We start from the raw sequence: 27,203 nt of genomic DNA, 5'->3' as shown, positions 1-27,203 counted from the left end.
CTGAAGCGCAAAGAAGTGCACACACCATGCCTGACTGATGGAACTTCCTTCCATGATTTGCCAGCAGGATAAAATTTAACAGTTGCACAAGCAGCTGCAGCTGAAACTTTCTCATGCCATCTTTTACTGGACAAGGAAGTACAAAGAAGCCAAAAGAGGAAATTTGAACTTCTTCATCTCTAAGGAGAGAGGCAGCTGGCTCTATGGAATCGAACCTTCTCCTGCCCTGACTTCCTTTTCTCTTTACAGTGTCCCAGAAGGTGCCTGACTGGACCTTTTCTCAGAGGTTTGGTCAGATATGATGGATGATGTGCAAGTCCTTCCAACTTGAAGGACAGTTACGGCATGCATTTCAGTGACTTTCCTTCCACATTTCAGGTCCCCACCTTGTTTTACCAGTCCCAGCTGATCCATCTAAAGAAAGAGCTGCACATCTTTCAATGGAATGAAATAGTCATGAAAGTGGCAGACAACCAAAATCTGCCTTCTATTCCTGTATCTTTTTGACCTGTAGACAAGTCCAGTGGATTACCATAGAGAGAGACCTACTTTAGGAGTTCAAGGGATCTGTTTTACAAAACCATGTACAGGTTCTCCACTTTCACTATTTGGTCATCTTGAGTGATCAATTTACCAAGACCAATTTTCAAGCAAGTTTGCTTACTGCATTGATCAGTGTAGGAGGTATTCTACTTTCAAGTTTATGATGCAGAGTAAAGGATCTTTTGTAATTGGTGCAGTAGGTAACATCTTGACCCCTGTCTGTCCCCTTTTAACTGCAGTTGCAGACTTTATTTCTTCTTTTTCTATCATTAAGGGACATAGGATAGCCTATTCCTACACTCCTTACAGTAATTTAGGGGTTCCATCATTAATGCAGCTGCTCACCTTTCAGATCTCATCAAGTACCATATTATGAGCTTCAGTTTCTCACTAGTTAATACCTGGATGGAACCTGTAAGCTGTCAGCCAGTGATCTCAGGTAGGATAGGATAGGATGTCCCTGAGGCTGAAGGCCAAGGACGTCAAGTTTAAAGTCATGGGAAAATTTGTTTAAAATATAGATGGGTACTGCTTGGATGAGTACTGTCTACAGTTGCTACAAATGAAGTCAATAAACATAGTGTGTTTAAAATACGGGCATGGATCATTGGATTTTGTTCTTTTTCACTGAATTAAAAAAGTTATCTTTAGTCACTCAGGGGGATTAGATTCTCATTTACAAAGAGCCTTGACAGAAGGCATATGTAATTTCTTTCTGGTTTAAGTCTTGATTATTAGTGAACCAGTCAATGCCATCTGATATAACATAATGATTTAAAGAAGCCACTTTCCTTCTCACATTTCATTGCTTTACACTGATCAGAACAATACAATTATTAGGAACTGTGACTTTAACCATTAGGTTCTCAGTCATAATGGGCCAGATTCATGTGTTTTTGACTGGGTACTTTAATTATTGTAGTATCTACCATGGCTAGAAATCAGGTGCTGGATTAGAACATAAAGAAGTTAAAGACAGAGAGAAAAACAAAGGCTTTCCACATATTGTATCAGCTTTTTGAGTAAACTACAAAGTTCAGTAGCGAGTTTACCAAACTCACATCTTTTAAAGGACTGAAATTCAGTCAGTTAACTATTGTCTCTGTTTTTTCAGTTACAACTAGGATGTACTTTCAAAAGATTCATTTCACTAAAATGTTATTTTTATTTTCACCAAATCCTGGTAAGCCAAATCCATATCTGCTCTACCTTAGGTTTGTCCATTTCTAAACTGGTTCTAGTTCTTCCATATCATTATAAGGTCCCCCCAAAATGTTTTTTTTCTATTGCACTGGTTTTAAATTTTATAAAAACAAAACATTATATATATTTAATGTGATTTTTTGGGGGTGATTCTTTTTTACCATGGTGGGGGAGTGCTAGCATCAGCATTGAGAAACAGAGATGGTTCACTGCAGGTCAACCTGAAACACACATATTAAATTTTTGGCCTTTGACTGCAATGAGTCCTAAAAAAAACCATTTAAATCATTCAACCAGTATCATTTTCCCTTAATCTTATAACAGAAGCAACAAAACACTGCTTTCAAATATTAAATTTTTGGCCTTTGTACCATGAGTTATAAAATAACATTAAATCATTCAACCAGTATAATTTTTCCTTAATCTTATAACAGTAGCAGCAAACACTGCTTTCACATTTGTCTTGTTTTATCAAAATATGCAAATTTGGGAGGACCAGTATTTGAGAAAATTTGATCAAGTTCAAAAATGAAGAGCTTAAGTGTTGTACCAGAGAATAATTACATTTTAGATTGTACATTATCACCAAGTATGTGTGTGTGTATTCTATGACAATATAATACTTGGAGCAAAATACATGTACTGCTTGATTAGAAAGTAAGTAGTTATAAAAAAGAGATCAAGCTATATTTTTTTGGTGTATACTGAAGAAAAAGGCAGATTTTCTTCATTACAGACTTAAATTTTACTTCCTGTTCAAATCTTGGCATCACCATCATATGGCTTTTATTGTGTTGTGTCTATACTTACTATATAAACTCAAGAGTTCTATACTTACTATATAAACTCAAGAGTTCTATACTTACTATATAAACTCAAGAGTTCTATACTTACTATATAAACTCAGGAGTTCTATACTTACTATATAAACTCAAAGAGTTTGGTGCAGCTGCAAACTGTACAGACCTCTTATCTCCTATGGCTAAATTGATTGGCAGTTCTGGGTCTGTACAGTTTATTAGAAAGAAACATTAGAAACCCTAATCTACCAGCATGTTATGCGACAGCAGTTAGGGTTTCTGTTGTTTGGTGTCAAACTCGACTTGTTCACAAGTACATAAGGTAATCACTCCATCTGCATCACTCTTGTTGTTGGATGATCAAAATCTCAAGGTTTCATCTGTGTTTAACGGTCTTGTAGCTAATGCTTTTATTTATTCACTGTAACACCCTCTAATATTTTATACTTCATTAATTCACAATGTAAATAATCAGTCTTTAATTTTTTGTTTTGTTTTACGGAGACTATTTTTAAAAATAAAAACATTTATACTTTATACTGAGATGAAAATTACACATTTGGTCGTACATCTGCTAAAAGACGGGTAAGTATATGAAACATTACAAACAAAATGGCATTTTCTCTTCAATTTGATTAAAAATTATTTTAATGTGGCACATTATATTTTAAGGATATAATAATTCTTCTGCTTTGTAATACTTCTGTCCCTTTCTCAGGTTTGAGATCATGTACATAAAAGATGTAAGAAATGCAATCAATGTTGGTAGTGTGGATAACGTAATAATGTAATAACTCTTGACAAGCTGTTTTATGGACATAAAGTATCAAGTAATAGATTGGCTAAAATATATATCTACTAATATTATACAGCAGAGCTTTTAAAAGCCAACTTCTAACACAGATAGACTTGCTGCTTATTTGACACATTTTTCTAGGTCCCAATTTTATCATTTTTATGTGGTCCCAATTATTAGTTTTATTGTAAAAGTGTTTAAGCTCACTTGATCAAAAGGATAAATTATCTTTTTGTATGGATCAGTCTCTTGTGTATGGATCAGTCTCTTTTGTATGGATCAGTCTCTTGTGTATGGATCAGTCTCTTTTGTATGGATCAGTCTCTTGTATATGGATCAGTCTCTTGTGTATGGATCAGTCTCTTGTGTATGTTGGTGTTATGTGTCATTTGTTCATCAACTATTGTGGTTTTAAACTTTATACAGAAACCGCTGTACTAGTTTGGACCAGGGTCAGCATATAGCATCCTGGTGTTCAGAAATTTCATATTTTTTTTCAAACAATTAATGCTTACCCACCATCAAATATGATTATCATCACAAAAGATAGCAAAACTGTTAAGCAGCAACTTCCCCAAAACTGCTAAATAGAATTTTTTTCAAATTGACTGGAATTATTGCAACTCTAAGACCTTTCAGTTTTGTGCAAATGCTGATCTCATTACACTTTATAAATAACCAATTTTTTTGGCAACTTACTGTGTTGTAAAACACAAAACATATGATCACCATTGCTAAAAGACTAAAAACCCAATTTCTTGTCTATTAACAATTAATGTTTTTAACTTGGTCTAAAATTCCATTAGACAAATTTGAACCAAACTTGGCACATGACATCTTGGTACAGAGGCCTTTCAATTTTATACCAGTAATGCTGATCTACAGTAAATAATAATTGCTGTTATGAAAATGAGAAAAACCTTTAAATGACAAAATCTCTAAACAGAATTTGACCTTGAAACATGACTGAAAGCATCCAGACATGATGATCTTTCAATTTGCTACAAATGATGCCAGTCTGCCATCAATAATAACCAGCATTGGTAAAAAAAATAAAATTAAAAACTATAAATCTCCTCCACTAAGAAACCACAGAGAATAATTTTCACTAAGCTTGATATAAAGCATCCAGGCATAAAAAAAATTAACATTTTATAGCAGTCATGCTTATCTGCATTCTAATTTTATTATTATGAAAAAAAAAACTTAAAGCAAATTTGCAATAACCACTCATTAGAATTTGACCAAATGTGACAAAGGCATCAATGTATTGTCAATTGTAAAATGTGTGCAGTGGATGCTGATGTGTCATCCAACATGGCCACTATTAATAACCTTTAGTCTCTTCCTCTTAAAAACAGTTTCAACACAATTTGGCAAGATTTAGTAGAAAGCAGAATTGGAAATGGTGGGAAAACAATGCCAATTAGCAGCCCACAAAATGATTAAAATATGATAAAACCTTTTTAAAAAAATTATGATCCAAAAATGCAAAATATTTTTTTTAGCCAGACTTGATAGAAGTGTATGTCTGTGTGTGTAATTTGGATTTTTAACATAGCTTTAAAAGAAATTCAGTCATATCGCTGCAATGTCTGCAGTGTGGCAGTTTTTAGTGATATCTTGTGACAGACATGTAGCATTATGTCCCGGCCAGTCCTAACACTAACCTCTTAATGCTGAATGCCTAAGTGAGACAGCTGTTAGTGCCATTTGTATCGGACTTTGTATTGGCAATACCTAGCTGGGGTTTGAACCCGTGATCTCCTGCATCCAAGGTGGATGCTCTAACCACCAGGCCACTGGAGTGGTCAACTTGATAGAAAGCATCCTGGCATGAAGACCTATTAAATTTATACAAATCATGCCACTCCTTCATCAAATTTGGCTGTCATTGCTAAAATAGAATAAACTTGAAATGACTACTCAGAAACTGGTCAGCAGAATTGGACCAAATTTGATGGATTCTACTATTAACTTGTTTTATATTTGTACCAATGATATTGATTTGACATGAAATATGAAAATCTTTTTACTGACTTCTCAAAAACCACCTGACCGAATTTGACCAAGCTTTAATAATAATAATGAGGACTTTGTAATGCGCCTAATCTTTAGAAGCTCTATAGCGCTTTACAACATTAGACATCACCTATAAGATAAAAAACATAAAATGATATGATTACAAAAATAAACACCATGAAATTAGAAAAACATTAAAAAATAAAACACATGCTGAGAATGTTTAAGGTTGGAAACATTATTAGGTCTTTAAGTTTGTTCCTGCAGTCTTGTGTCTAAGTTCAGTGGGCAATTCATTCCACGTTGCTGGGCCCTGGTATGCAAAAGAATGCTGTCCATATGACTTCATAGTGGGAATAATGAGAATACAATTGTCAGAAGAGGAGCATAAGTATCTTGCTGGTGTGTACACATGGGTGAGGTCAGATAGGTATGTTGGACTAGAGTCTGGCAGTGAAACATAGCACAGAGAACAAATTTTATGTTTGATTCTGTTTTTCCTATTTATATTGATGAAAATGTGTTGCACAATCAAATATGGCCACCATCACTAAAAGTTCCTAAACATTTACACAAGTTTATCAGTTTATGAAAAGAAATCAAAGCTGAACAGAATTTGGCCATGTTAATGCAGAGTGTCCAAGCCCTTTCAATATTAGATGCTAATGTACTATCAAATACGGTTGAAAATGCAAATACGACTTTTGTGCCTGGTAGGACAGAGTGGTGCGTCCAGTCACTTTTCTCTAGTTGCTTTGGCATTAATAATCTAAATCAGTGTGTGAAATTTCTGCCATCCTGCTGGTCCATTGGCAGCTAATTGCCATTGCCACCCTGCTAGTCCATTGGCAGCTAATTGCCATTGCCAGCCTGCTGGTTCATCGGCAGCTAATTGCCATTGCCAGCCTGCTGGTTCATTGACCAGCTAATTGCCATTGCCAGCCTGCTAGTCCATTGGCAGCTAATTGCCATTGCCAGCCTGCTTGTCCATTGCCAGCTAATTTCATGACACACTGAGGCATAAAATAAGTAGCCCATCCTTTTGACAAGTTGGGTTTATAAATACATGAGTAAATTCAATCAGCAAATTGTATATTTGTGAGATATTAAAAGAAATAATAGAATCCAAGTTTCACATAAATATTGGAAATTGTTTCTAATGACCACTTAAGAATCTGTGTGAGATGAAAAGATAAATAACTTGCATGCAGTTTGAGTTGAATAAATGCTTGCAGCTCCAATTCAAAACTATTTTATGTCTTTTATGATGTCTGATGACACATGCTACTTCTGATTCCAAAGTGGACATATAGAGGCATTTAAATGTGTCGAAGTCACCAGATGTTTAAAACCAAATATAGTCAAGGAAAATAGAACTATTCAAATATAATATGACAGTATCAAAAGAAATCAATGTTTAAAAAATAGTTGGTTGATATAACTCAAGTGGAATATAGAAACAGGATGCATGTTTGGACCACGACAATGATATTACAAGTTCAGCTGCAACCTGCTGATGTAAATGCATTTTATTCAGTTCCAGCAATTAACAGCTGGAACTTGTTTTTTTTTCCAGACCTAATTTCACAGGCATCTGCACTTTGGATATTATAGCCTCCTCTTTGGCAGTTGGGTTTAGTTCTGTCATGCTGTTAGTGATGTAAAGTCAGTGGATGAGGATCCTGATTCTCATTCTTTGTTTTAGACTGGTCATCAATAATCAATGGCAGCATTGGATTCTGATGCCCAGCCTCTAGACAAGTTATATTTTTGTCTGTATCAGCTGAACAGTAAGCATCATTGTCAGCAAACAGAGCCATGTTATGTTATGTGGGCTTTTGTAAAAAAAAAAATTAAATGTAGCTTTAACAATTTTAGTCATATTGCTATGATGTCTGCTGTGTAGCAGTTTATATTGATGTCTAGCACAAGGGCATAATGCTGCAGACATGTGGCATGACGTCCCACCCCAGTCACATCATCCTGAGACCAGGCTAACCAGTCCTAATACTAACCTCTTAATGCTGCGTGCCAAGCAAGGTAGCAGCTAGTACCATTATCATAAGTCTTTGGTATGAATTGCATTGGAGTTTGAACCCATGAACTCCCACATCTAAGGTGGATGTGCTAACCATTTAAGTGGCTGGAATGATCAGAGCCATGTGAAGCAGAACCATCATCCTTAAGATGATTTTCAATTCTTGCTGCACTGACCATCAAGCCACTGACTACATTTTGTCTTTTCGTATGAAGAAATGTTGTACCAGTTGGTCATGGACAGGAGGAATAACATTTCCAGATTACTGCCCCTGTGAGCTCGTGGGAATTTTGGGTGAGTTGCACACACTGATCTGTATTTGTTTCTGTGCCATGAATAAACCAAACCACAATTAATAGGAATTCATAATTCCCTTAATTAATTGATTCAATATGGATTTTCGGGATTTTTCTTCTTATATTTCACCACTGTATTATGGAGTGTATAAAGCACACATGGCATAAAACAGATTAATATATCACATGTGAAATGAAAACAATATTATTATTGTTCTTTCTTAGATGACATCAATTTTAGTGAACAATGTCTGCACAGTCTTAGGGAAAGTGTGCCCTTCTGACACTCACCCAGACTGCCTCCTCTGTTCAAAGTGCACGTTTAAGAATTGTCTTATACATTATTGACTAGGAAAATCTGGAATCAAGCTGATTCCATACGAATGTGTAGAGGGCAAAGAAAACATCAAACCCCCATTGTCAGAATTTTCAGGTGTTTCTGTTGTAGAGCCAAAAGAAGGAACAATATAAGAAGGCTAGTATGTTCTGAAGCTCAGAAGAACTCTCTTGGATACCAGGGGTCTATGGGGTCAGCCTCTTTGGAGATTGGTAAGGCCTTTAATGTGGAAGGAAATGAACATTCAAGTAATAGATACCCTTCCCCAAAAGGAAGAAGTTGAACACCCACTCACATTCACAGTATTGTGTTATTGCCTTCCACAAGGAAGGAAGTGTACCAGTTGACTCAGGGTAGCATGTTGCTGTCTTCCATCAGATTTTTCCCATTTTTCACTTTCAGTTTGCCTATTTTTGCAGGTCCTAATTTTTCCTTCACATCAGAATTACCTCCAGTTTTTCTTGTACCAGGAAGCTTTTCAATTCAGGTATTTTGTACTGAACCTCTTCTGCACTGAGAGTCCTCACCCAAGCTATGGAACTAGTAGCAGTATATCTCTGATAACCAGGAAAATTGATTCTCCAGTATTTTGATAACTGGCTGATCCACAACATTCAGGTTCAATCCCTCCATCAGGATTTGCTTTGTTGTTGGTAGACAGTAATTCAATAGGGTATTTTACCCTTTTACCTAGCCTCATGAAATCATTCCATCTCTGGACTTTGTTGACATGGAATTGAACTTCCTTACCAACCAGAACTTAGTCCAGTTTTCACTCAGTCACATAGATCAAAGTGGTCTAAAGTGACAGATTACTGTCATCTCACCTCTCTCTGCATGGGTTCAAGTCTTGGGCTCAGCCAGTGTGGGTATGTGAGAAAGCTTGCCAGTTACTTCTCATTGGTCAGTGTTTCTTTCAGGGGCTATCCCAGGTTCTTCCTCCACCATTTATTCTGGATGTCATGTATAGCCTATCTTCTGCTGAAAAATGGCATTAAACCCTACAACAACAACAACATCTAAATGCACCACTAGCCTCATAGTCCGCTGACCATGATATATTGCTGTTGTCAACCTTGAATACTGCTGCAGATCTTAGGACATATTCATATGTGTCCTTTAGAGTTTTTCCTTCTTGCAAGATGGAAACCAATTATATTGGCTCTGATTCCTCTAGAATGAGAATTTAATAACCATATGCTAAGGTGGATGAATAGGGACTATTTCCTGACTTGGGTCATATTGCATGCATCTGAACCCCACACCCACCTGTTTGCCAATGTATCAGATTCTGGTTATGGTGATCATTACAAGTAAGAGGGTGTGATTCTTCATGGTCATTGAACACATCAGCAACCCAGAAATAAAAGCTATATTTCTGGAATTGCAAGTGTGCATCAACAAAATTAGGGGATGATGTGTCATGGTCTCATCAGACAACATATGTTCAGTATCATTGAGGCAAACATTCCCCTTTAGAGGAGGTCTTGAACCTCCCCCACTGGGCCACCTCAGCAAACATTACCCTCTGTGTTCATCACCATACAGGAAGAAGAATGATTTAGCAGACAGTCTGTCCTGGGCAGGCAAACAGTCACGGCATGGACATTTCACAATTCCATAACAGAGTCCCTTTTTTACTATGGCGAAGAGTCTCTTTTCTTACTATGGTGAAAGTCTCTGGTGGACTTGTTATGGACCAGAATTCCCTTCTATGTTTCTTCATTTGCAGACCAGAGACCATGGGCAGTAGTTGCGTTCAGCTTCCACTGTGATCATCTGCTTGCATATGTCTTCCTACTGTTATGGCTGCTACCTCCAGTTCAGCAAAAAGTCAGTACTTCCACTGTTTCTATCATTCTGAATTCAATGGCCCCAATGACCATGGTTCAGTTATTTTTAAGACCTGTTCAGTCATCAACTCAGGTCACTTCCTTATGGAAGTAATCTGCTGTTGCAACAATGGGGTTTCCTTCTGCACAACAGCCCATACATTCTCTGCTTTTGTGACTGGCTCATCTCAGTGATCTATCTGCAAGAACAAGTTTTTGGGGTTGGGTTGCCAGCTGCATTTTTCAAGCCAGGAGAGCTTTGACATCCAAGGTGTATGATGCTAGGTGAAGAATCTTCTGTGAATGTTGCTGCAGGAAAATGACCCTAGCTGTAACAAACTTCGCTGATTTCTTTCTGTTTCTATTCAAGAACAAAAATTTGCAGTGGCTATAGAGCCGAGACAGCAAGATTCATGCATTATATGTTGACTGTCTCTGGTATATAATGGCAGTTACAATTGCATTTCCCTCCTTTGTCAGCAGGTTTTTTTAGTCCAAGCATTAGCTACCTTTGGTAGCCTCATCACCTATTGAGATTACCCGTCTCAGTTGAATCTGTTAGAGGTAATCAAGATAGGCCTTATGCACAGTTGACTTAGGCCACTGTTTTTTCTATTGCAATACCTCAGGAAGGAATAGAAAAGGGTAGCAAACATCTTTACCTTCTGTTTTTGATCAGTTTAACAAATCAGACTAACCACATGAGAAATTCAGTTGCACAATAGTGATGGGTAAGCAATCCCTGTGATTATTGGGGTGGGGGATTAATTTTAATTATGCAATACTTAACCATTGCTATTGCCAAATGTCATCTTCCCTACCCTGCTCTGATGTCCCTGTGTAATTGTTCTCTGTGAGAAGAGTTATCTTTTACTACACATGAGCTTGCATGATGCATGAGTGGACGGTGTCTTATTGACAATTTTCTACTCTGTGTGATGATGTATTCACACTGAATTGATGGATTTTTCAACACATAAAAGAATAATCTGGGCAACCATTGCATAATTAAAATTATTCCCCCCCACACACATACCATTTTTCACTTACCCAGACATGTGCACAAAATTTGTACATGTTTAGCATATTTGGATGAGGAATTTTGTTTAAAATATACCTTAGAATAATGGGAAACTTTATCTTAAACAATATCACAGAGATTCTTGGACCCGAACATGATTAATACTGTCAAGTGTCAGATTGACATTGGTATATTACCAGCAGTGGTTGTGGATACACTCCCTGGATACTTTTATGTAATAATATAAAGAGGTTCATAGATGTACTTAATATCTGTCTCAATGTTAGGTCTGAATATTACAAGGCTGGATGTTAATAATAGTTATCTAAAATGTGTTAGGCACTGAATCATCACTACTGATCAGATTTGACATGGATCTAACTGTTCCTGGAATTTGCAGCTCTATATTCATGTACCACTGAGTAATTGTTTCCAAGAATTGAATCAGAGGATATGTGGGAAATTTACCGAAATAATATCCTGATAGGAATGTCAGTGTACGGCTATTTATGGTTGTTATTATGCGTGTCCATGAACAGTAATCTGAGCATCTTTAAGACAGATCCAAATTCCATCGACTTTAGTATGAATAACATAATACACATCCAGTCTGCATAGAGCATGTATATACGTCAGTCATTACATAATGCACAGGTAAATCAGAGTCTATGTTGTTAACTTGAAATTATAAACTATAAGCTATTTGCTACTCGATGAAAAACATTAATGTTAAAAAGTTGTTTAATAAATAGTGGATAAATCTAACAAAGCTAAATTTTGTTTTTGTTTAATTACAAGTACAGTAAAATACTGATTATCGAGACCCAAGTGGGGACCTAGATTTCATCCAGGGGATGGATCCTATAATAGTATGTTTTGAGTATATGTCTTGTGTTGAAAATCCAAACATTTATAAAACAATAAAAATGTTATTAAGATATTTTCATTAGATACAAAATGCCTGTGCTGGAAGGTGATTAACATTCATCACTAGTTTAAGGTCACCATTTATTATTGATTGACAGTTACCTGCATAGTTTTGGATTAAAGAGTGCCTTTGATCAGTCCACTTTGAGTCTTTAATCATACTTGATTAGCTTGGGATTTCTAATGACAAATTTTACATTTTCATTGCAGCATTCACTTGGCTACAATCAGTGTAAGACTCTGGCTAGCTTGGAGGACATAACCCTCTGAGTACAACATATTCCAAGTGAAAAGGTTTAAGCAGTCATTCCAGTGCAGGCAAACAGTCATCACAGAATGGACTTGTGACTCGTATAATATTCTTATCTTGCTATGTTGGAGGCATCTGGTGGACTTGTTTGCAACCAGGTTCTAGAACAGAATTCCCTTTTATGTTTCTCCAGTCCCAGACAAGAGATCATGGGCAGTGGAGTGGGATCGTCTTTTTGCATATGCCTTCTCACCATTATGTCTCCTACCTAAGTTCTGCAAAAAGTTGGACTTCTATTGCTTGTATCATTCTCATAGCCACACTGTGGCCCCAGTGATCGATGATCTACTAGACCTGTTAATAAATCAACTAAAGTTTCTTCCTCATGGAAAGGGATCTTCTTTAGTAACACTCAGGCTCCCTCCTAAATAACAGCCCACACTCTCCACCTCTTCATGCTTGGCTCATCTCCTACACAACAAGCCACACTCTCCACCTCTTCATGCTTGGCTTATCTCAGGCGATCTATCTATGATCTCAGGTGAAGAATCTTTTGTGATTGCTGCAGTAGGAAACATGTTGATTTTAGATGTGACTTCCATTCCAGATTTCCTTTTGTTCCTTTTTGAGAACAAAATATGTTCAATATCAACTGTCAGTGAAGAAGATGATTGTATGTATGAACATGCACAAGTTCACTGCATCTTACTGACAATGTTCCATTCTGTGGGTCGTGTATTCACACTGAATGGATGGAATTTTTCAAGACAGAAAGAATAAGATGCACAACAGTGATGGGTAAGTACATGTATTATGAAATTAAAATAAATTTTACCCCTTTCCTAAACAACTACCTTTTTCACTTAGTAGATATGTGCACAAAATATTTACTTGTTTGGTATGTTTGGATGAGGAATTTGGTTCCAAAATATGCATTAGAATAATGGGAAACGGTGTCCCAAACTATGTTACATAAATGCATGGACCCAAACAGTATTAATGCTGTCTAGAGTCAGATTAACACTGGTGTCCTACTGGTAATAGTAGTGGAAACACTTCCTTGATGCTTTTTCTTCTTTAGAAAGGTTCATAGATGTACTTAGTATCTGTCTCAATGGTAGGTCTGAATATTACAAGGTTGGATGTTAATAATAGCTATCTCAAATGTGTTGGCCACTTTATCATCACTACTGATCAGATTTGACATTGGTATAATTGTCTTTATAACTTACTGATGGATATTCATGTATCACTGAGCAATTTTTTCCATGAACTGAATCAAAGGAGATGTGGGAAATTTACCTAAATAAAATCATTTGATAGGCCTGATAGGAATGTCAGTGTACGGCTATTTATGGTTGCCATTAGCAGTATAGAATAGACAATATATTGTGTGATAAGGGTCATTAAAAATGTATAAACTCCTGCTTGATGTCATGAAGAAAATAAAATCTTTCCTCCCCCAAGAGATTCTACAATGCCTCTATCATGCTACACCTAGAATATTGTTGTTCTATCAGGAGTAATAGTGATACAGAAAATCAGGAAAGATTACTGAAATTTCAAGAACAGATAGGGTTAGTCTTGATGCTGATTTAGATACACCATCAACAAATCTTGTTAAAACCCTTGAATGGCTTCCATTTCAATGGAAAACATGGCTTCAAAAGGGTTTACTAGTCTATAGTATCCTCGAAGTAATTTTAATTTTGTCGAAATTGTACATATGTATGAATTAAGACCCATCTCAAGCAACAATCTATATTTACCTATACCAAATTCCGAGTTTTATAAGAAAAAGTTGTTTTTTCTGGAGCAAAAATCTGGAATTCCATACAACCCTATATAAAGTCAGCTGACTCATGCTAAGCTTTTGAAAAACTAAATGGCCGACATCTATAGAAAGGATCATTTATAAGATTTTGTGTAATTCAGTACTACAACTCTTTAAATCACATTATTTCACATACTCACTTGTAATGTTTTACAGATTTTCACTACTAATCTTTGCATGAATCTTTTGCCTTTTGCATTTTTTATTGTAACAGTAGATCAATTATCTTGTTAAAATTACACATGTAATTATAGAAGGCTTCTTTAAATAAGGTCTACTGTTGTTATCATCACTGTTATCATTACTATTATTGTTATTATTATTTTTATTGTTATTGTTATTATTATTATTAAATATTATTATTATTATAAGTCACCACTTGATTGGCGTAGAGCCAGACACCAGGGGTTGCTTCTGATGGTGGAAGAGACCAACAGGTTTCACTGGACAGCTACCACCCACCTCAAACTGGGCAGCCCCCAGCCAATAAGGTGCTGTCCCGCCACAGTTTCTCCTGCCTTGCTGGGTGCGTAAGGCTTAAGGTACGCGAGTACCTGACAAGCGGACTGCAACTACTGCACCAAGAAATAACAAAAGAAAACCAACAAGGAAACCTCCAATCCTCAAGCTAGGTACCTGGAATGTCCAGACCATGCTGACTGGGCTTTCAGATGATCTCCAGGCAATCAGCAATATTTCAAAGACTTCAGTCATCAATGATGAACTTGCAAGACTCCAGGTCGACATTGCCTCACTACAGGAGACACAACTACCAGATTCCAGGTCCATCAGAGAAAAGAACTAATCAAAGAACAATGACTGGTTTGAGGCTAACTCCACCACACTCATGCCAGCCATAGAAGAGCATCGCAGTGCTCACCTGCAATACAAGCGATCCCTTGCCAGAAGACATTACAGGCATACAGGTCTACCAGAAACAAAGTGCAGAGATTAGCACGGCAGTGTGCCAATGAATACTGGCTTCAGCTCTGTCAGAGCATCCAGTCATCAGCAGATATCAGATACATCATAGGCATGTACGATGGCATAAAGAAAGCAATGGGTCCCATGAAGAAAGTGACAGCCCAATTGAAGTCTGACACAGGTGATACCATCCACAACAAGGGCAAGCAGATGGAGTGTTGGGTGGAATACTATTCTGAACTTTACTCCAGAGAGAACCACGTGACCAATGATGCCATGAACACCATTGAAAACCTCCCTCTCATGGCCGAACTAGATGAGAAACCTACTTTTGCTGAACTAAAGAAGGCCTTAGAGAAACTGTCCTTAGGTAAAGCCCCAAGGAAGGATGGCATCCCAGCAGAAGTCGGCAAGTGCAGTTGTAGCGTGCTGCTCACACACCTGCATGACCTTCTCTGCTAGTACTGGGATGAGGGTGCAGTGCCTCAGGACATGAGAGATGCCAACATCATAACCCTGTACAAGAACAAGGGTGACAGAAGTGACTGCAACAACTACAGGGGCATATCCCTTCTCAGCATCATGGGTAAAGTTTTCACATGTGTCATCCTGAACAGAATGCAGATGCTTGCTGACAGAGTGTATCCAGAGTGACAGTGCAGGTTCTGCGCCGATAGGTCCACAATCAACATGATCTTCTCCATCAGGCAACTGCAGGAAAAATGCAGAGAACAACACAGACCCCTCTTCCTGGCCTTTATAGATCTCACCAAGGCATTCAATCTGGTCAGCAGAGATGGAATCTTCACAATCCTGGCGAAAATTGGATGCCCTCAAAAGCTGCTAAGCATGATCCAGTCCTTCCACAATGACATAAAAGGCACAGTGCAGTATGATAGCTCAATATTCGACCCCTTTGACATCTGCTGTAGAGTGAAACAGAGCTGCATCCTTGCCCCCATGCTCTTCACCATCTTCTTTACAGTCCTGCTCAAGCACGCCTTTGGGACATCCACTGAAGGGATCTACCTGCACACATGATCAGACTGCAGACTGTTCAACCTGGCATGACTGAAGGCAAAGAGCAAAGTGCGTGAGGCAACCATCAGGGACATACTCTTCACAGACAATGCTGCTCTCCAGAAGCTGAGCTACAGCACCTGATGGACCACTTCGCTAAAGTATGCGATGAGTTTGGGTTGACCATCAGCCTAAAGAAAACAAATGAGATGGTTCAGGACATGAACACCCCAAGCATCATCATCAACAACTACAAACTTGAGGTGGTCAGTCAGTTCATGTACCTGAGCTCTACCATCACCAACAACATCTCACTCGATGCTGAGCTCAACAAGCGGATTGGAAAGCCATCAACAACTCTCTCCAGGTTGTCGCAGAGAGTGGATCAGCAGCATGCTGACCCTGAATACTAAGATCACAGTGTACTGTGCCTGTGTGCTAAGCACTCTCCTGTATGCCAGTGAAACCTGGAATCTATATGCCTCACAAGAGAAAAGACTAAGCACTTTTCACATCCGATGCCTCTGATGCATACATGGAATCATCTGGAGCAATTGAGTAACAAACAACAAGGTGCTTGAACGTGCCAAGATTCCCAGCATGGTCACACTCCTCCGCCAATGTCACATCAGATGGCTGGGCCATGTACATTGGATGGATGGCGGGCAGATCCCCAAAGACATTCTTTATTCGAAACTCACCTCTGGCAAAAGGTCGATAGGACAGCCACATCTCCGCTTCAAGGATGTCTGCAAGCATGACATGAAAGCCCTTGACAATTCGATGTCAACACCTGGGAAGAACTTGCTCTAGACAGGTCCGGCTGGCGATATGCTCTGATCACTGGTCTGAAAGCCGGCGAGGACAAGCTACGCTTGCTTGCTGATGAAAAATGATCAAAGAGGAAGAAGAAGCAGCTCCAACCAACACCAGATGCAACCTTCAAGTGCAGCAAGGACTGCCACTCCCATGTTGGGCTACATAGCCACAGCAGACGCTGCACAACAACCAACCAGGACATCTAAACGGATGCCAACAATAACAATAAAATTATTATTACTATTATTATTATTATTATTATTATTATTATTATTATTATTATAATTATTATTATTTTTAAAAACTTCTGAGTGTCATTTAGACAGACCAAAATATCTTAAATATGAATAGTATAATGGATGTCCAATTTGCATACTACATGTTCATACAGCTGTCATCTCATAATGCACGGGCAAACTGGTCTGTGTAATTTGATTCAAATTACAAAATTTAAGCTATTTGTGTAATTTGATTCAAATTACAAAATTTAAGCTATTTGCTGCACCAAGATTAACCATAAAATTGACAGGTTATAAAATGAACATGATAGACTTAATCATGTTAAATCCTGTGTGAGGTTAATTACACATACAGTAAAATATTGATTATCCAGACCCAGCTGAGACCTAGATTTCATGATGGGTCCTGTAATAAATAGCACATCTTAACTATACATATGTCACAGTAATTAAGTAAGTGTTCATGCTTTTTCATTGCTTCATTTATAAGCAGAAAAATTTGACAAGAATAAAAATGTTATTAAGATATTTTCATTAGATACAAAATGCCTGTGCTGGAAGGTGATTAACATTCATCACTAGTTTAAGGTCACCATTTATTATTGATTGACAGTTACCTGCATAATCTTGGATTAAAGAGTGCCTTTGATCAGTCCCCTTTGAGTCTTTAATCATGCTTGATTAGCTTGGGATTTCTAATGACAAATTTGACATTGTCATAGCGGCCCACGCTTGGCTGCAATCAGGTGTAAGAATATAGTTCCTCTTTTTTGTAGTTCATTTTGTCCCTCCTAATTTCATTGTTTTTTAAATTACTTTTAGATGATAATCAGTGATTATAGTTGTGTTTCTTTATGTGCTTTCTGATTTCTATAACTGTGTTCTATTTTGGTCACATTATGGGCTAACTTGAGTTCATTTATAGATGCCTGAACACTTTAAAATATTGATAGAGACTGCTCCAGAGGCCTAAGTGGTTAGAGCATCCACCTTGGATAAGGGTGGTTGTGGGATCATTCCCCGGTCAAGTTCTACCAAAGACTTATAAAATTGGTACTAGCAACTGCCTCACTTGGTACTCAGCATAAGAGGTTAGTGTTATTAGTGGTCAGCCTCACGTACCAGGATAATGTGACTGGGTGAGACATGATGCTACATGTCTGCAGCATAGTGCCCCAGTGCTAGACATCAATATAAACTGCCTTTCTGGACACCTCATAGCAATATGACTGAATTATTGTTAAAGCTACATTAAATATCTAAATCACTCACACACAAATATTGATGGACACATTGGTAAGTCTATATGAGGAAACAATGTAGATAATTGGCATCCAGATAGTTGATGTTTTGCTATACCGGTTCAAGAATGTGCACATTTTAAATCTATCGAGAAACACCGATGCTTTATAACTTGATTCCAAATATAATGTACCACATAGACCCCATTACAAAAATTAAACAACCCAATTTTCATAGGTCTGCTAAGTAACAATATGGGTTGAAAGAAAAAAACATGAAGCTTAGTATTACATTGTTATGACTCTATGTTCTTCACGTAATAGAAAAGAGTAAATATTACAAATAATTTATTTACCAGAAATGCAAAAAAATAAAATTTAAAAAGAATATACAGTATTGTCAATGAAATCCCATATTCTATTGCAAGTCCAAGCATACTGAGTATTCTAAATAAATTCCAGTGGTGTTTCAAATGATTTCCAATCGTGTTGCTGTACCAATAGCCTGGAATAGTGTTGATGTGCTAACAATCTTGATGTATCACAATGATGTAATCCAAAAGGTTTCTAAATGATTTCACAATAATCCCAAAATAGTGATTTAGTCAGAAAGTATTAATGAGCATTTTGTAATTCCAGTGAAAAATTTAAATAAATAAATCCTCTCAAACTGAAACTGAAAAGAGCTAAAAGACTGATTCCATTTCAGATAATAAGATAGGAATAATTATTTCTGATGTAAACAACCTTACTATAAAAAGACATTAAGAGGACTAGGATGAGGTTCAAAAGTTCATTTCCAGAACATTCTAAGTTGTAAAAAAGGTCAGGCATTTTACTTCACTTTTATTATACTGCCTGGAACACATCATGTAGGGGAATACAAATGTTCTGAACTTAAATACAAGTAAAAATCTTTACCAACAAATAAAAATAACCTTAAAACGTAATCTACATAGACAAAAATTAGCTATATAAAATGTCATTTAAAAAAAGAAGATGGCACTTGGGTAGGCCCAAACTCCTACCCTCAATTATGGACAAAGGCCAATCTCACAATACCAATTAAATATACATAACAATATCATCAATCATTCACAACATGTCAGTTTGGTACACATGTATTTCTTACTATACTGTGTTCAGTATTAATTAGGTTCCATTTGTAATACTGTGAGCAGTATAAACCCAAACTGCTGCATTATAATGAGATAACTGTTTGTAGTAATTCTACTTAAGTGCTTATTTGCAGTTGCAGTATATGGAAACCTTCCAACATCATCAGAAAGTCAGGAAAATTAAAAAAAGAGAATGTCCAAGAATAACTTCAAGATACCATTGGTTCATAATCATCCAGATATAAACAAAACCTTGAATGTTATTGCCTGTCATGGGACATCTAACAGACTTCAGAAGAGAGTAGTGTGTTGGTATGTTATGTAGTACTTAAGTGGTGTTTACTTGCACATCAGCAGAACATTCACATGATTGGTGCTGATGAAAGTCAAGTTCACAAAATTGACCTCCATCCAAGAATACTCTAGAAGTGATGAATTGGAGAAAGAGGGCCCAGAAACTGAGCATGTATAAATTTTCATTATCACCCAACTCTTGCTTGAAAGAAACTCTTTAAAAATCAGTAAGATCACGTGACACCTACTATAATAGAGCCATTGTCTACACTTCGTGCTTTTATTTTTAAACCAGGTTCTTCTTGTCTAATAAGATAAAACAGTTGGATGGGAAACAGTGGGATGGTTTACACATACTCGTCCTCTGGCTAATAATGCACCCGTCCCCATCTATCACATCCAAAAGTATGCATGGATGGGTTCCTTTTATTTTGTAAGCCTTCAGCTTCATATGTATAAATTGTCATGTATATAAGACAGCAAAAAACCACAGAGAAATCAACAACACATGGGGCTCCCATCCTTAACTGTGGGGCTGAGGTTTGGAGGTTTTATAATTCCAGTGGTATTTGAAAAGGTTCATTTTGTTGCTTTGTTAATATAATCTTTGTACATTTGTCTGCTCCATGTATTATTATATAATGAAAATCATGCAGAATTTAAGATATAAATATATTTTTAAATGTTGGCTTAGAATTCTAAAACTGCCAGAAGACCGATATCCTAAACAGTGTTACAACCTACAACTAAAATGTAGAGACAATTGTGATTGCTGGGCAAGCAATGTTAAAAAGTGCCCATTTACATATGTTTTACATATGGTTTGGGTATGTTTGGTGTAGTCAGGGTGTAAATGATGAAAATATATTTTTTAGAATGTTTAGTTGATGAAATGAAGATATCTTAAGGCATAAAACTTCAGGATGAGATTCAGTCAATGGAAAAACTGTATTTTAATGGGTCAGTAAGAATGGAATTTAATTGTCCAAGATATTGATAGGAGATAGTGTAAGCTGCACATCAGAACTAATACTTGAAAATTTGAAAATATTTGTTGTGAAGAAAGATTGTGTCAAATTTTAAATGTTAACATGGAAAATGAATTTATTTTCTCACTGCTTGTTCACTGTTGAGAACTGCAAAGAAAATATTTTCCCACCTTTGTTTTTTTTAAAATCCAACTTTCAAAACTTGTAAAGCTTTTATACAAAATGATGCTTGGAAAGTTCTGTTGAATAATTTAGCAATATTTACTTTAAAAACCTTGAAGATTAAAGAAGCCCTTTTGTCATCAACTCCTGCAAACTTTTGATAAATATCTCAGAATATCTGTTTGCTCCATGCAGGCTTACAGAATTTTTTTATATTATGTGATTATGGCATAATATATATTTGTCTTGCAGCCAATTAGAAAAATACAATAATGGTTACTGACATGTATAGCTCTTCCTGTAGGTATAATGTTCTTCTGTTTCACACTAAAACTTCGTACCACATGTTGTATGGATATATATCATGGGCCAGTGGCCCATATTACAAATAAACAATTATTATTATTGTTGTTAATATTATTATTATTATTATTATTATTATTATTATTATTATTATCACTATTATTATTATTATTATTACTATTATTATTAATAGTAGTAGTATTAGTAGCAGTATTAAAATATTTGTTAAAATAATTTTCGTGGATAATGTCCAATGTGTCATTTTAGGAATTATCCAGTGGGATATCATGTCCTGTACAGTGCTGGATTAAGATCTTCCAACATCCAAAGAACTGAAAATATTATCCCCCCCCCAACCAACCAAAATATAAAACTAAATTATAGTTTTAGAAGCTATTAAGGTAAAATACCAGTGTTGCCATTTTTCCAAATCAAAATATTTGTACATTAAAATCGAATTGGTCATATATAATTAATTCAATTTTATCATCATAATAATTAATTTAAATTTTTCTTGTGCCCCTGTTGGGATGGTGCCTAACCACATACTTAGTGTGCTTAATGGATAATCCAGCATTGGTCCGATGCAGAGCATGTGTCTATATTGAATGAAAGGAATGGCTTTTAAATGCTATATATCATTTCCCAACATTTCTATGACCATATTCCACTTTTTATTAACATCCATTTATATTTACATCCACTTAAACGTGCAGAATGAAACGATCTACTATGGTAGTTACATTTCCTATGAAATAAAGTAAAAGCTTGTGTGTAAAACAGGTAGTTTCTCTGAAAAGAGAGGAATTTTCAAACAATAGCCTGCAACATTTGAGTAGAGTTGGTATGTAAATTTAAAACTTATGCATACATATTATAAATATTCATATCAATAAATAAATAAATGTCTGTGCTCTTGCTGTTGTGGGAAGTACAAAACAACTGGTAGCCACTGTTTTCAATGGTGGCATGTTGAAATCTACATTTTGTAGAAGAAAAAATTAAATCTTGATCACATTACCCAATATCTCATCAGTGAAAGCATACTTTGCTAGAGTCTGACACATAATAATAATATGTCTTATTAACCTTGAAAATAAAAGCAACTCTGAGCACTAGTTCTGACCTTTTTGTTGCCAGTTCTGACCTTTTTGTTGCCAGTTCTGACCTTTTTGTTGCCAGTTCTAACCTATTTATTGTCAAGTTTTGTAGCTTTTATTCACATGGACTTGCATCACGATTATTTACCAAGTATTATAAGATAACTATGGTACATCTTTTCCTTCATACACTGGACTGTCCCCCCTCCCTCGCTCAGCAGAACATCAAAATGATGAAACTACCCCATGCAACATAATACGGTATTTTTGTGCCTTTTCAGTTGCCATTGAAATTGGTAGCTTTTTGCAGAAAGACTTGTACTTTGAAGTTGGTGCCAATATGACTACACCAGTTAGCTGCGACTTTTCCTTCTGAGGGCAAGTGTCTCAGAAATGATGGAAATGCGAGTATATGAACACATCATTGTGTTAGGTTAACCTGGCAGGAATCAACAATACAGAACATAACAGGAAACCCAAATTGAGATGGCCAGTATGGGATTACCATAAGTGCTTTAAAAGCTTGGTCACTACAACCTTATTCATTATTTTCCCTACTAAGTGGAAAAGAAGAATTAATATGACCCAAACTCTTGCCAACTACAGAAAAAAAATTCAAAAATAAATATTCCAGGTTCTGGATTCTGAAAAGTACATTAATAATAATAATAGTAATAATAATAATAATAATAATAATAATAATAATAATAATAATAATGGCTATATTTAAAAAGGGTGACAATTAGTTGCTTAGAACTAATCCTCCTTTTGACCCTCTATAGCATATTTACATTAAAAGTATATTTATATAGTCACACATACTGAGTGTTGATAATAAGCTATATTCATATATTGTTATGAATATTTGATTTAATTTATATTTGATTTAATTTAATTGTTTGTAAGTTTTCAAATCTTTTTATTTTTATTTCATTACATGTTAAGTACCAGTAATGTAATTTTATTTACTGGAATTTGATACTTTCCAGAAATAGTCTGACCTGACTGTTTAGTCAAAAAAACACCTAAAAACAGAACTTTGTATCTTTTTGCTGACCTAGTTCCTGGCCTTGATTGAGAATCAAGTAAACAACTTCTTTATTTATTGATTTTTATTGTGGGATACATAGAGTGAGATTGAGGCTGTACTGGAACATGTGAACTTAGACATGTAAATAGCTTCTAAACTGTTCTGGAATGTGATCATGTGACCCTCATACAGGTATATATTTTGCACCTTATTTGACTGGATAACCTTTGTCTATAGAGAAATTAGTCAGTTGGGCTTTTATGCTAGAAAGTGTTTGTTTTTGACCAGTTTTTGAGTTGAAATTTTATTGTTTGGAATTATTGATTCTTTTTCCTGGAAATATTTGAGTGCTCATACAGAATTCTTGGACAAAAACATTTCTTGAAATTTTATATGGAAATTCAAACATCAGAATATTGTTTGTGAAACAACAAAGAACTGTATAGACAACAGCAAAATACTAGCTATAACACATGTCATGCCATTTTCAGCTGATAGGTCCGAATGATGGCCAGAATATCTGCTGGATGAAAAAGATTTCATAGGTATGAAAGATGGCAAGAAATTAATGTATAATAATTGGAGTCTTTCTACTGGCCAGTGGCCAAAAATAAGTTGATGAAAAATTCTTGCTACTGATCTTTGGATACATTTGTCCGAATAACAAAATCAGCTGTTATGCATCTAAGCTTTTTGATATTGCATTTGGTTTTTTACTTGAGATCAACATTTTTACTCTGCCTTATTGTATCAGACAGGTTTATACGCGTATCAGAAGTCTGGTTTATTTGCGACCAAGAAATTATATATCTCTTCCCGACTGAGCTTGTTCCAAGGTATCATCTAGTAAACCAACAATAATACTGTCTGGCAGAGAAGTCTGTCCTGATGGAAATCTGATTGGCAATATATATATATATATATATATATATATATATATATATATATATATATATATATATATATATATATATATATATATATATATATATATATATATATATATATATATATATATATATATATATATATAAATATATATATTCTTTTTCAAACTAAACTATTTCATTCATAAGGAAATAATAATAATAATAATAATGATCTTTATTTTATGAGAGTGACACAATTGGTACAAAAACTGATCTCCCTTGTGGCTCTCAATTATAGATGTATATGTTTGTGTGTGTGTGTGTGTGTGATTTGGATTTTTAACGTAGCTTTAACAATTTTTCCATCATATCGTTATGATATCTGCAGTGTGACAGTTTATAGTGATGTCCAGCACTGGGGCATCATGCTGCAGACATGTATCCTGACACCAAGCCGACCAGTCCTATCACTAACCTCTAAATGCTGAGCGCCAAGCGAGGCAGCTGTTAGAACCATTTTTGTAAGTCTTTGGTATGACTCGGCCTGGGATTGAACCCACAACCTCCTGCATCTGAAGCAAATGCTCTAACCACTAGGCCACCGGAGCGGTCATATATATGTATGCACTTGCTATCTATATGTGTACAGGCAAGTGTATAATATACAGCTGGTAATCAAACATCTTACAAAAACAGTACAATTTGACCGGAACAGCATTTGAAGGTGGATGCTTTTGTAAGAGTAGTGATCAACAATAATAAACAGAATCAATAAATGTTGCAAACAACAGATTTATCATTCATTTATTTTTAAACAAAACTCAACAAAATACTGACCACACAGTTGAAAATCTCAGTATCTACACAGTATACTTAATGATGCTCATTACAATTTGACCATTAGTCTTACAGTAATGACCCTTAAAATACAAAACTTATGGAATAAGGGTTTGGAAACATTATTGTTGCTGTACAGTCTGGATGCTGGCTTGTGTGTGTTTGATTGTTTCATATTACATTCAGTGGAGTTGATCAGGGAACCAGACTAACTTTACAGAAGCATCTCAGAAGCTATAGGCGGCAAATTTTGTTTCTTCATGCAAAATGTCTGCATGATCAAGCTGTTGTTAAAAGCATTTTCTAGAAATGGCGTCCAAGAATTTATGTTCAAGATGAAATGGTCAATAAGCCTCTTAAAATGTTTTTTTTTTGGTGCTGAAGAATACATAGGAATATTGAGATTTTTGGGGTAAGGAAAACCAATAATAGTAACAGTTATGTTTATTGGACATCATGTTTTGAGTTGAATATGCTTCATGGCAGGAGAGATGACTGCCATTGCCACCTGAAATTGGAAAAAGAAGGATAAGGATTACATCATGTTGAGAGATAGTTGGAAGCTTTTGAGTTCCATAGGGTTTGGAACTGCAGTTTGAGAAACTGTACTGGAGGTAATTAAAGTCTATGTGTATTTTACAAAATATTTAGTTTAACATAATGTTTACTATTGATACATCATTTGGGAGACGCACTTTGGGACTTTGTTTATGCACGTTTCCAACTTGACAATATTATTGCATCATATTTTCTGAAAACTGGTCTGACTTTTGGACAAAAAAACTAATGTCTTACTAGGATTGGCAGGTCTGGACATGAACAATTGCTGTTTTATAGCACATGATTTTATTAGCACCTCTCATGCAATCATTAAGGTGAAACTGTTAATTTATACTTTTGAGGCTGATGGCTTACGTAAAAGATTTTTTACAAAAATAAATTTATGACAGCAAAGCCTTTCAAATAAATGCACTTGAAGTGCTAGAAGATACAAGGTTGTTAAAAACCTGTAGAAGATGTACACTCACACACACACTCACAGAGAAGATTTACACACACACACACACTCACACAGAGAAGATGTACACACACTCACACAGAGAAGATGTTCACACACACTCACAGAGAGAAGATGTACACATACACTCACACAGAGAAGATGTACACACACACACTCACACAGAAGATGTACACACACACGCTCACACAGAGAAGATGTACAGACACACTCACACAGAGAGGATGTACACACACACATACTCACACAGAGAAGATGTACACACACACTCACACAAAGAAAATGTACACACACACACTCACAGAGAAGATGTACACATACACAAACTAACACAGAGAAGATGTACCAAATAAAAGATGAAGTTAAAATGTAACATTATGTAATAATGGATCTGGACCGAGTCCAAGTATATGAGACCAATCCCCTGACAGTTGATGTTTGAGCCAATTGCCTTTTGAAATGTCCAAATTCTTCTGCCCCAAGCATGGGGAATTGTTTGCCTATCAATATATCATGACTATGGGTCCATTGCTGAGGTCATTAGCTTAATCATTTATCTCTATATCTGATAATAATTATGCATCACTCCACTTGTTATTTATTCATCTCTGGTATTAAAACTGTTTTTAAATGGGAAATGACTGTTGTATATCACTGAACAGAGACTAAATGAATGATGTCATGCATGTAAATGAGTTGCCATGAAGATAAATACATGTAGTCAAATTATCAGCCTCTGTAATTCAATCATGTCTTAAGGATTGTTGGTTGCTGAATATATGCTGCTAAAGGCTGCTATAATGCAGAGTGTATTATAATGCTGTATTTTGTTCTTCCATTATCTTTTTTTTTCTTCCCCTGCAAGAACTTGAGTTGTTACCAGTCTACAGTTACCAAACTTTATGCATGTCTCTCACCTGAGGTAAGGAAGAAGCCTGTCAGTTTAGGGGTAAAAGGATTTTTAACTTGCTGAAAAAAGAATATGAATTCCATACAATAATGCAAGTTCCCCTACCATGTAGCCATCAAACTTTATCAAAGTCTTGCACATGGGGTAAGAAGGAATCCTGTTAGTTTAAGAACAAAAGGCCAAAGTTACTGAATGAAAGAATAAAAAAAGCTTTGGCACAATAACAGTCATTTTACATCATGGACATAAACTAAACTATGTGGTTGGCTTGAAGTAAAAAGAAATCTTTTGAATTTGGCTTGTAAAAGTTAAAGATAAAGGTCACTGAAACTTAAAGAAATTTTTGTGTGATAAAATATTGATAATTATATACCTTCATGTAAATGTCTTTATGACGTGAACATTTGGTAAGAGGGAATAATTCTAGTTAT

This window comes from Sinohyriopsis cumingii, chromosome 11, assembly GCF_028554795.1.
Source record: "Sinohyriopsis cumingii isolate HCF-2022 chromosome 11, ASM2855479v2, whole genome shotgun sequence".
In the NCBI taxonomy this organism is placed as follows: Eukaryota; Metazoa; Mollusca; class Bivalvia; order Unionida; family Unionidae; genus Sinohyriopsis; species Sinohyriopsis cumingii.
The sequence above is the reverse complement of the archived record's forward strand: the minus strand, read 5'-3'. Positions refer to the sequence as shown.